Source organism: Nanorana parkeri, unplaced genomic scaffold, assembly GCF_000935625.1.
Source record: "Nanorana parkeri isolate BGI_ZX_2015 unplaced genomic scaffold, ASM93562v1 scaffold1023, whole genome shotgun sequence".
Classification (NCBI taxonomy): domain Eukaryota; kingdom Metazoa; phylum Chordata; class Amphibia; order Anura; family Dicroglossidae; genus Nanorana; species Nanorana parkeri.
This window is the reverse complement of record NW_017307291.1, coordinates 214,994-226,538: the sequence shown is the minus strand read 5'-3', so window position 1 is coordinate 226,538 and position 11,545 is coordinate 214,994.

Here is an 11,545-nt window from a genome sequence, read left to right as displayed (position 1 = left end):
CTAGCTATTGCACCCGCCCACTGCTGGTGTCAATCAGCAGAGGTGGACCTGAAGTTCTCTATCAGGTCCTCTTCTGCTGACTGACAGCAGCAGAGGGCAGGTGCAATAGCTAGTCTGCTATTGGATATTGCAAATTGAAATAGCAATCTAGGTATTCATTCATATGCCGTTTTTTTTTTTTGTATTCTGATGGCAGCAGCTGTAGGAATACTAAAAAAAACAAGCAGATAGCACAGGAAGCATTAGCTATCCATCATTTCAGGAGGGTGCTCTCTTCCTTGTTGTTGCAGGGGGGAGGGGGTTGACAGAGGGCACCTCCCTGAAATGTGAAGGGCACCTCCCTGAAATGGCTTATTTTAGGTTGGGATCCCTGCATTACTAAATATTATATGCAGCCCTTCGGTGATGCCAGGAGCCATACTTCAGGCCCACCAAATCAAGTAGGTCAACCACCACTGGCTTAAAGGAAAGCTGACACGAGAGAATCATGGAGGATTACTAGTCCTTCTGAAATTGCATATTGCCTGGCAGAGGCGGCTCTCTAATTAGGCAAATTAGGCGGTCGCCTTAGGCCTCGCACTCCCGAGGGCCTCGCGGCTGCCTAGTTTGCCCTGTCGGCACATCACCTCCCTGGCAGCCAAGTAGCGTTATGAGCTCTCAGACCTGTCACTGTCAAACGGAGACTCTACGTTTGACAGCGACAGGGCTGAGAGCTCATCCGTTTCCTCGGTCAATCCACTCGGTCTTCTGGAGCTCCGCCCACCAGCCAATGAGAAGATACCTCACCCCTCCCATCCACCGCACGAGGCTCTCAATCTGGCTGGGAGGGCGGAGTTTACCTTCAGACACGGATGCAGACGTCGGCGGCACCAGCTGGTCCTTTATGATCTGCTTTCTTCTGCCAGCTCCCGCCCTCGAGAAGCGGCCTTCATATTACTGGTGAGTGGCGACCTTGTGGAGAGCAGTGGCGGATCCGAGGGGGTGGTGGTCTAAGTGCTGCTCCAGAGTCCCGTTCCAGAGTCCCACTCACTGCCTCTGCCACCAGACCAGCAGGTCCGACATTGTAGTAACAGTATGACACAACTACATACAGCTGTGCCCCTCAGTGTCACAGACTTTACTGCAGTTCATTGTAAAAAAAACTTTGTACAATGAACTGCAGTAAAGTCTGTGACACTGAGGGACACAGCTGTATGTACCATCGCCGGCAGCCACATCCTGCTGTGTGGGTCATCGTGAGGACCCTCTCCTGTGACCCCTCCCCTCCACTGGCCACCAAGTCTGCAGGACAAAAGGTGCTGCAGCCTTCAGGTATTAGGTGAGGTTGAGGAGTGAATGGGTGATGGCTGGCTTGAGGGGAAAGGGGGACTGTAGCCAGGGGCGTATCTGCCACGAGGCAAACAAGGCGTTTGCCTCGGGCCGCAGATTCCAAGGGAGCGGCAAAAATACCAGGATCTCATTATACCAGCCCGCGGGCCAGTTGCGGCCCGCGAGCCGGTACTTTGTGACCCGCAGCCAGCTCAGAAGTGACGTACCCGGTCTCTGTCGGATGCAGACCGTGTAGCTGAGTCTGCGCCGGAACTCGGATCCTTTCAGCCAGCGCTCTTTTAGTGAACGCTGGCCGAAAGGATTGTGAAGGATCGATTGGTAAGGTCCGCAGCAATCAACCTTACCAATCAACCACCGAATCACCAGGGACTGACGTGCTGCCTCTCAGCCTCCTTCCTGCAACAAGGTAAGCAGGAGAGGGGGCTCTGTATTGCATTGTAGGTCCCTGGAGTACCATATCGCATATAGTTAAATTTTATTTTGTAGTATGAAATTTGGCAAGCGGCCCCTATGACAGAAGAAAATTTGTCGAGTGGCCCCAGAGACGGATGAGGTGGGGGGCGAAGGGGGCAGAGACACCGACGGAGGTGGGAGGCGTCACCGGAGCGCCAGTCGGGCGGCGAAGATGACAAGGAGGCTGTGTTGGGTGCAGAGGATGAGGAGGACGTTCAGCCGGGCGCCAAGGAGGCCGTGTTCCAAAGAGGTCAGGCCATTCAAGGTAAGAGGACTGTGCTGGCAGAGCCCAGCAAAGGATTCTGCATAGCCCACCAAAGAGTCTAAGGTGTGCTGTGCAATATGCTTTGGTGGGCTCTGCAGGATCCGGAGGGGGCTTTGTCGGGTCTCAGGGGGGCTTTTCAGGATCCATAGGGGGCTCTGCAGCCTGCAAAGCCCACCACAGATCTTGCAGAGCCTTCCTGAGATCCTGCAGGATCTGGGGGGGCTTTGCCGGGTCTCAGGGGGCTTTGCAGGATCTGTGGTGGGCTTTGCAGGATCCATAGGGGACTCTGCAGCCTGCAAAGCCCACCACAAACCCTGCAGAGCCCACCACAAACCCTGCAGAGCCCACCTGAGACCACAGCCGGGTGGGGTAAATTTAGTGTGTGTGGGGGGAGGCGCCAAGTTTTGTCTTGCCCAGGGCATCCCCAAACCAGAATACACCACTGACTATAGCTGCCCTGGTGGTATTCAGCGTTGCTGTATAATGATTATACAGCAATGCTGAATACCACCAGCTATACAGGATTTCAAATCCCAGACACATTATACAAAGCTGATGGTATTCTGCATTGAGGGTATTCCTGGGAGTTGTAGTCCCCTATAGCCGTTACTATTCTGCATTTCTTTAGAGAGTATTGCTGGGAGTTGTAGTTCTCTTTATACCTTTCATTTTTATCACTTGCATTTTTTCTCATTATGGGCCTGAGTGGGGCCTCATTTTTAAGTTTCGCCTAAGGCCTCGCAAAGTCTAGAGCCGCCACTGTTGCCTGGCTGTCATGCTGATGCATTGGCTTTACTGCTTCCCGAGTCAGTGAGATAAGTCATTCTGACATGTTTCCCACTTTCATTTTCAGTATACATATCCTTGGTCTGTGACAGTAAAAGCACTGATGCCAGGCACAACTAAATCCTCCTTATTTATTACAGGTATCTATTAGAGAAAAGTCAGAAGTCATGATCTGCATACTTGCATCAGTCCAGTGACTCAAATTCTCGAAGCAAGAGGGTCAATGTCACAGCAGATAAGTAGCATCTTCTTTTCCAGTGGTTTTGTTTAGAGAAAGATATAGCAGCAAATATAATAACATATTTCATGGTGTTCCCAGGACTGTCCTGCACGGCTAACAATCAGGCTTGACATAAAGCCAAACTCAACAGTCTACTGAAATGGAGGGCAGGTAACACTGATTTATATAGCTTGTTATTGTTAGAGGTCTCCCCCTTTGTGTAGGTGTTCTGGCACTGTCTAGTAGGAGTAAGGAATTACATTTATACGGTATTCTGTTGCCTTTTCTGTGTGGATCGTCCAGGGTCAAGGAAGCTCCTGCCAAAATGTTCAGCTCCACTGGTTCTCCAATCCATGGGGGCACGGCTACAATGGGGGCAAGAGAAAAGAGAAGGATATCTTAGAGAAGGATGAGTGAGCAGTATTAAAAATATATAATCATATATATAAATGGAAGGGGCTGGGGGGAGTGTAGGAAGGGGGGACCTTCATATCTCTGGATGGGTAGTTATATTTAGATAGTACGTTGTTAGAGGTTACCTCAAGTTGAGAAAACGTGATGCAGGGGGGCCAAACGTTTTATTGGTATCTGATGGCATTACCGTCGGATTTTCATTTGTCATTCAATAGCCACAAATGTATTCTTCATCAAGAGTCACAAAGGATATAAATCCACTTTGTGTGGATACCCTTTTAAACCCTTATTTTGACTTCTAAAAGTAGCAGTGACTTCATCACTGTGCTGCACATAGCCTGTGAAGAGAGCAAAAGGTGTGTGAGGGACCAGTCGCGGACCTAAGGAGCAAAGGGCCCTGGTGCAAGATTTCCCCCACCCCCCAAAAAAAAAAACCCCACAAACACAGCGCTCTCCTTCCGCAGCGCTCAGCCGGCTGTCACTTTCTCTCCTCCCCGCTGGGTCACAGAGCAACGCCCAGCGTGGAGGAAAGAAAGCAGGGATGCGCCGATGTATCCGCAGAAAAATTGCACTTTTGGCATTTAGCCAAAAGTGCCATTTCCGGCCGATATCTTTTGGCGGCCGATATATCGGTGCATCCCTAATATTTACAGGGTAGGCTATAGAGGACTACACATCCCCGCAATACTTTATATAACAATAGAATTTCTGTATAAAGTACTGTTGAGATTTGTAGTCCTGTATAGAGAGTGTCATTCTGCATTGCTGCAACAGTACTTTATACAACATTAGGCTACAAATCATAATTATTTTAATTAATTATTTACCCTCACCTCTTCTGGCTGGTCTTCTGTCTTCATCTGTTTCCTATGTGTTTTCTGTTTGCTGGGTCCTCACTGCCGTCCGATGCCGCATGATGTGCTTGCAGGGCTGTCTTCAGTGCCTCCTTGTTCCGGGTCTCCCTCCTCACAGCGGCCGGTCGGCCCCATACTATCTCAGCCGGCGGATAGGCCCCCCATTTCAGTGCTCCATTTTGGAGTGTCAGATGTTAACATCAGTATCTGGCGGATGACACTTTCCCCACCCACTACAGGCTGCCTGCAGAAAACTACAGGAGGGGTGGATATAAGACCAGTCACCCTGTCCAAGAAGAGAGGGCAGCAGTGATCGGTCTTTATTACAGGAAGTTCCTGTGCCAAGGCAAAGTTTCGGACTACTGCACAGATCTGGAAGAAATATATAGAAAGAACAGCAAGATTCAAGTAAGAAAACACACGCCTCTGGTATTTAGAGCTTTAACCTGTTTTTAACTCCAAGAACCTCAGTACTGGGGATTTCCATGAACTAGCTCGAGCTTGTTTTGCTGCAGTGAAAATAAAGGTACTACATCTGTGTGGTTTGTGGGGAATACCTTGTATTGATTTATTGAGGGTGCCTCGGGTTCTTTGCTGAAATTGTAGTGAAGGACTGCATTAAAGCGGACTTCTTATCATATCAGGCCTCCCCCTCCCTTTACAAATTGCTGCCTGATACCTGTAAAAAAAAAAACACCTGTGGAAGAAAAGATAGTAACTAAATGTTCCTTACCCCCGGCTTTTGCAGAGGGAGAGGGTGATCCTTCCGATGAGATCATGGGAACACTAGGTATCTCAAATCTCGCATGAGAACTCTTCGGCTATAGCATCTTCTTGCGTGATTTGAGATTCTCAGCATTCCTACGATCCCCCGGCCTTACCTGGGCACCAAGGGTGCAGGTTGGGTGAAAGGTAAGAATATTTATCCTGATATATATGAAGCATTGTTCTCTTTTTTTGGCATTAAGGTGAGTAATGGCAACTAGCAAATTCGGAAAGAGAGTTTACCAATGGAGGCCTCCATGTTTCTTTCATGACAGGTTTACTTTGAGGTTGCCCCAACATTTGGCCTGAACCTTATCCTGTCCCCTAAAATTTTAACCTCACCTCCGTCTAATGCATAGAAAGTTCAAAACCAAGGTTCAATGACACCCAATTTCATTCAACCCATTTCCTGTGAACTAAGGGCATCACAGTGAGTAATGGCAACTGGCAGATATTAAGAAAGAGGGTTAACAATGGCAGCCTCCCTGTTTCTTTTATGACAGATTTACTTTAAGGTTGCCCCAACATTTAGCCTGATCCTTGTCATAAACCCTAAAATTTGCAGGTTATTTCCCTTTAATGCATAGAAACTTAAAAACCATATCCATCTTCAAGGTTGAATGACACCTAACATCATTAAGCCTACTTCCTGTGAACCCACTTCCTGTGAATCACTACGCAGGCTACAATAAGACTTTACTTGTTAACATAACTCTGAAAATAACCAAAAACCTACACTTAAAGTGACATTAAACCCTCATGTATGTGTGCCTTACTGTAATCCATGGTTGTTTCCCTTCTCTTTGCTGCTCTTCCTTTTAAATCTGTATCTGTTCTCATGCTCTGCAGAACTTCCCTTTGCAGCAGACTGCCTTGTCTCTGGAATGGATACATGGTGTCTGTGTGTACGTTTGTAACCTGAGCCAGCACTACAGGAAGAGGCTCTGAGCTGCAAAGGGAAGTTCTGCAGAGCATGAGAACAGATACAGATTTAAAAGGAAGAGCAGCAGAGAGAAGGGAAACTACCATGGATTACAGTAAGGCACACATTACAGTATTGGTTTATGTTAAAAAATCTGAGGGTTTAATGTCACTTTAAATGAACCTCTGCTTTGCTCATTCTCAGTATACCGCGAGCTACAGCTCGCGGTATACTGAGCCTAGGTTGACGGGAGGACGCTAGTTAGGCCCATTTAAACAAACTCCCAGCGGTGACATTTGTAAAGCTCAGCTGTTGCCAGATAGCTTCTACGGGCCGGTAAAGTGCCTGCCATCCCCCGGCCGACACCCCTGCCGTGTTTCCTGGGTTCCGCTGCCTCTCCTGTGGGCCCAAGACTGACATGTCGGGCGTCGACGGGAAGCTGTGGATGAGAGCGGCGACCGTCCGTTCACTGATCTCCTCACCGTTCTATGGGACCGGGAGCGACGTGTATTGCATCACTTCCGGTCTCATAGCTGTCAGTGCTGGGCTCCTGAATGCAATCTCCACTTCAATAGCTTATTTAGAGTGTAAAGGTGATATTAAAGAGTACCTGTCACCACCAATCTGCAATCAAATGGGGGCTTGTAACCCCCCCATGTGATAGCAATTAAAGTAAAAAAAACGAAACAGTTTTTAAAAATAATATCAAATAAAATAAATGTAAAAATTATTTTTAAAAATGTTTTAAAGTCCCCTGCAACCACGAGCGGTGTAACGTATCCCCCCCCCTCCCATACGTACGAAAATGATGATCGCGCTACACATGTTGGGTATCACCGCATACGCCGGAGTGAGAGCAATCATTCTAGAGCCAATATTTATGCGTATCTCTAAACTGATGACCTGTGGGGGCTTATAAAGTGTCTTCCATGGATTTTATAGGGTACTGAATTTTGGCGCTGTTTCACAGACACACACAATTTTTAACCTGGGCATGTTGGGTTGTAACCTCATATTTTATATTTTATTTAAAAAATGGGTATTTTATTATTATTATATTTTGAGTTTGATAAAAGGTTGCGCTAATATCGTACAACATAACATTTTGAAACTGCCACCATTTTATGATACAGGGTCTTGGCTTTCAGAAAATATATAATGTTTTGGATTTACCTTAAATGATGCCGGTCTTGATCCGGTCATCTTCTTCCTTCCACTTGTATTCAGAAATCCCTCCATCGCTGGTGCCGATCTCTGATCCAGCGCTGACTGCTGTGTCTTCTGTGTCCCACAGTGTCTGTCCGATGTGCACGCTCCTGGCTGTGTCCATTCACCTCCACTGTGTCTCTCCTCTTCTCCCCTCCTAAGATCTCAAATGCGCATGCGCCCGCCCCATCATCCTGCTCGCCACTCAAGAAGCTCCAGATCTTCAGACAGGAGTGAGCGGCAGAGACACAGGTAAGTAATTACCTTTTTGGTAACTTTTTTTATTTTTATGTTTTTGCATATATCTACTGCTTGCTATCAGTAGATATATGCAAAAAAGACCCAGAGAGTTTATTTATACTTTAACAAAGTACCATGCGGCGTGATTCAGGGACCTCTTTGGTGTGATTGTTGTGCATGGGGTAGCCCCTGAAATGAATGGGTTGCCCTATAAGCAATGCACAAAAAAGTGCCTACATGCAGGTGTAATGCTGCACCCACACAAGAGTGAATGGTATAATCTTGAATGAGACAACCAGATGGGGTAAATGACAGGCCGCATGTGTGAGCTCTGATCTGATCTGTATGAATTGTGACGTTCTTACTTGCAGTGGAAGCCAAACAAAAGCAGGTGGTAATTTATGGCTGGAAGTGAGAATACATATGTCCTCTGTGTGCACGGCCCCTCCTGTGCTTTCATATGCAGCCCTTCTTTCAGGCCTCGTGACAGCTGTGCTGCAGGATATTCCCTGAGGTGGCTGAATGAGAGGGGGGAGAGAAGTCTCAATGCAAACTTTATTTTCCAGTAATGGCCACAAGCTCTGAATGATGTCTTCAACCACACTGGAGCCGATTAAAGGAAAAAATTGAGGTTTATACTTTAAACCAGTGGTTCTCAACGTGTATAACCTCAGGAACCACATTTGTACTTGGTCATGTCATTAAGTCGCGACCCAAGTCGCACAGCACTGGAACGCACGTCATTGCGGTACTACATGTTCCAGTGCAAGCGATTAAACTGTGGGAGAGAGGTGTGTTTGAGGTGCCATTCAAATGAATGGCAATGCACCTCATGCAAACGAACAGTAGGTGCTAGACATGTAAGTTGCAGAAAAATTTGTTTCAGTCTGGTTCAGTTCGGATATTTTGGAATTTGGGATTCGGATACGAAATTCAATCTAGTTCGGGTTTTAGATTCGGACGAAATCCGAATTGTTGTTAGTTTCAGATGAGTTTACGAATATTCGTTGCGAATACCTCAGAAAACCATATACAGATATTAATACTAAAACTGAAACTCCTAGAACCGAATTGCATTTTGGATCCGAATTTTCGAATTGCATTCGGGACCTCCCAAATAAGAATGGGCTCGGGCGTGTTCGTAGCTCCACGTGCCGAGCCCGCCAGGAAGCTGACAGCGCCAATCAAAGGTACTGAGACATTTCCCGATCTTTGCAGCTGTGGACCGGCAAAATGTCTCAGTACCTGTGATTGGCGCTGTCAGCTTCCTGGCGGGCTCGGCACGTGGAGATGCGAACACGCCCGAGCCCATCCTTACTCCGAAATGTCATTTGGGTCTAAGAGATTCAGCTTTAGTATTAAAGGAGAACTATGGGGTAAGTGTTTTATCTCATAGTTCTCCTAAGGGTCACGGGAGGACACAAACTAGCGTCCTCCCGTCACCCTTAGCTCAGTATACCGCGAGCTACAGCTGGCGGTACACTGAGACCGCCGAACATTACTGTCGAGATCCACCCAGCTGTGTGATTGACAGCTGGCTCTGCCTATCTAGAGGCAGAGCCAGCTGTACCCGCCCCCTCCCCCATCCGTTCCGCCAGTCAGCACTGGAGGATCGGTGAGGGGGGAATCCCTGCAGGGAGCCGTGAGTGACAGTCACGGCTCTCTGCAGGGAGATGATCGAGAAGTGAGCGAGCAACGGTATGTGTTCACTCACTTCCCGATCTATTGAGCCGACGTGTGACAGTTTCATTGTCACAGGTCGGCTAGAACTATGAGGATGAGTGATTTTCACTCACCTCATAGTTCTCCTTTAATATCTGTATATAGTTTTCTGTGGTATTCGCAACGAATATTCGTAAACTCATCCGAAACTAATGACAATTCGGATTTCATCCGAATCTAAAACCCGAACTAAATAGAATTTCAGATCCCGAATCCCTTTCGGGTCTAGGAAATTCAGCTTTGGTATTATATGTATATACTGTATATGGCTCCCATGTTGCCGTAACGAAAATTCGTGTTCAGACCCATTTGGATGCATTAAACTGAAAAAAAAATCTGATTGGCCAGAAAAGTCACATGTCCGATTCAGTTTATTTTTTTAACGAAATTCGGACTGGATCTTAAATGTGGAAACAGAAATTCGGATTCGGATACATGCGGATGCATTGGGATTTCGAAATTCGAATGTGTCCGAATGTCTGAATTTCGGGAAATTTCAGACATACCCTGTTTCCCCGAAAATAAGACACTGTCTTATATTTTTTTTTGGCTAAAAAAAAACACGCTAGGTCTTATTTTCGGGGTAGGTCTTATTTTTTTTTAATGTACAACAATCCAAAGTTAATGCAAATCCAAATAAAATAATACAAAATGACAAAGATAAGAATAGGGTGATCAGGGCAATCAGGGGTGCCGTACCTATCCAAGAGCAATTTGGTGACCAGAATGCGCGAAGCACACTTTCACTATAGATTTCTTACAGGCGGAGTGCATTTGGTATCACTCCGCCTGTGACAGGAGCCGGCGCTATAGAGGAAGCATCGGCTTATGGGGCTCTCCTCCCTCCGCTGCCGGCTCGCATTCCTCTTGCGCCGGCTTCATTGGCACCGCAGATTCTCTCCCGCGGCTCTTCAAGTTCCCCCTTATGCCACCACCGGCCCTGGGAATGGTCCCAACTAGGTCTTATTTTCGGGGTAGGTCTTATATTTTAGCAATTCTCAAAAATAGTACTAGGTCTTATTTTCGGGGTAGGTCTTATTTTCGGGGCAAACAGGGGTATCTAGTAGGTAGGATTGCGTGCTAGTTTGTGATTAAAACACTGACACACACAACCACAGACACAATCGCACACACTCACAGGCATTCTCACACAGTCACAGGCATTCAAACTCCCAAAAAACTTTTATGGGTTCAGTGTGGGCTGCTGTGCTCTATCCATAGGTGCATTTCTTGTACTGTTCCCTTGCACTCCCTGTAGAGGTGGCGGGAGCCAGAATGTGACGTCACTCCGGTTACGCAAGGGAGCTTTAAGCAGTGCACGTATGGATGGAGCTCCCTCGTGGCCATACCCCCAGCCCACTCCACCTCAAGCTAACACTTGGCAACGGGCAGTATATTTTGAATGGCTGCTTGGCACGAGAACTGACAGTGCTGCGCTATGGGGGAGGCTGAGGAGCCTTTCGACTAGTGCAATGGAAAGCCATGCAGCAACCCACTGAACATGGTGTCGCAACCCACTTTTGGGTCACGACCTACCAGTTGAGAACCGAGGCTTAAATTATTTGAGACATTCCACGTTTGTCCTTGGAAACTGTTCTGACTTTCAGTCCCAGTAGGATGAACATGATTATCCCTCTTTTCTGCAACTTAGGTTGGCTTCACACCTAGGCGTACGCAATATGCGCGTTACGTGCAGTGCGTTTTTACTGCGATTTGCTGTAAAGAAACGCACGACAAACGCTCGTTTCCTAGTGCTATTCGGCTGTATCCTACGCGCTATAAAACGCCCAGGTGGGAACCATGCCCGTATGCAATCATTGGTTTTCACATGTTGAGCGTTTTACAGGGCGTAGGAACGCGCTGTAAAACGCCCAGGTGTGAACCAGGCCTTGGGGCCCGTTCACACATAGTGCGGTGACCTGTGTTTTTCTGCACCAGATGAACACAAATCACCACAAGGGCGCATAAAAAACAACTGTGTCCCATTCACACCACAATGCGGGTGTGATGGGTGCTGCGCTGTGATAAAACACAAACAAGCTGCAAAGCCGTGTGGGGACCTGAGTGGAGTGTACACATTGTACACTACATATAAAAGTAACTGTGACATCATCACTGTGCTGTGCATAGCCTTTGCAGAGAGCAGGCCCCAACCACAGGGACCTGAATGGAGTGTACACATTGTACGGTACACATAAAGTTTTTTAAAAAAATGTAAACAGTGACAGCTACGGCAGTGTGCCTAGAGCACACGCTGCCAGAGCTGCAACAAAGTACTAGGCCATCCGCTAGTTTGAACGGGCCCTTAGGCTTTTTAATGCAAATCTATATTTAAAGGATAAGTTTACCTTTAATACCATGCTTCATTG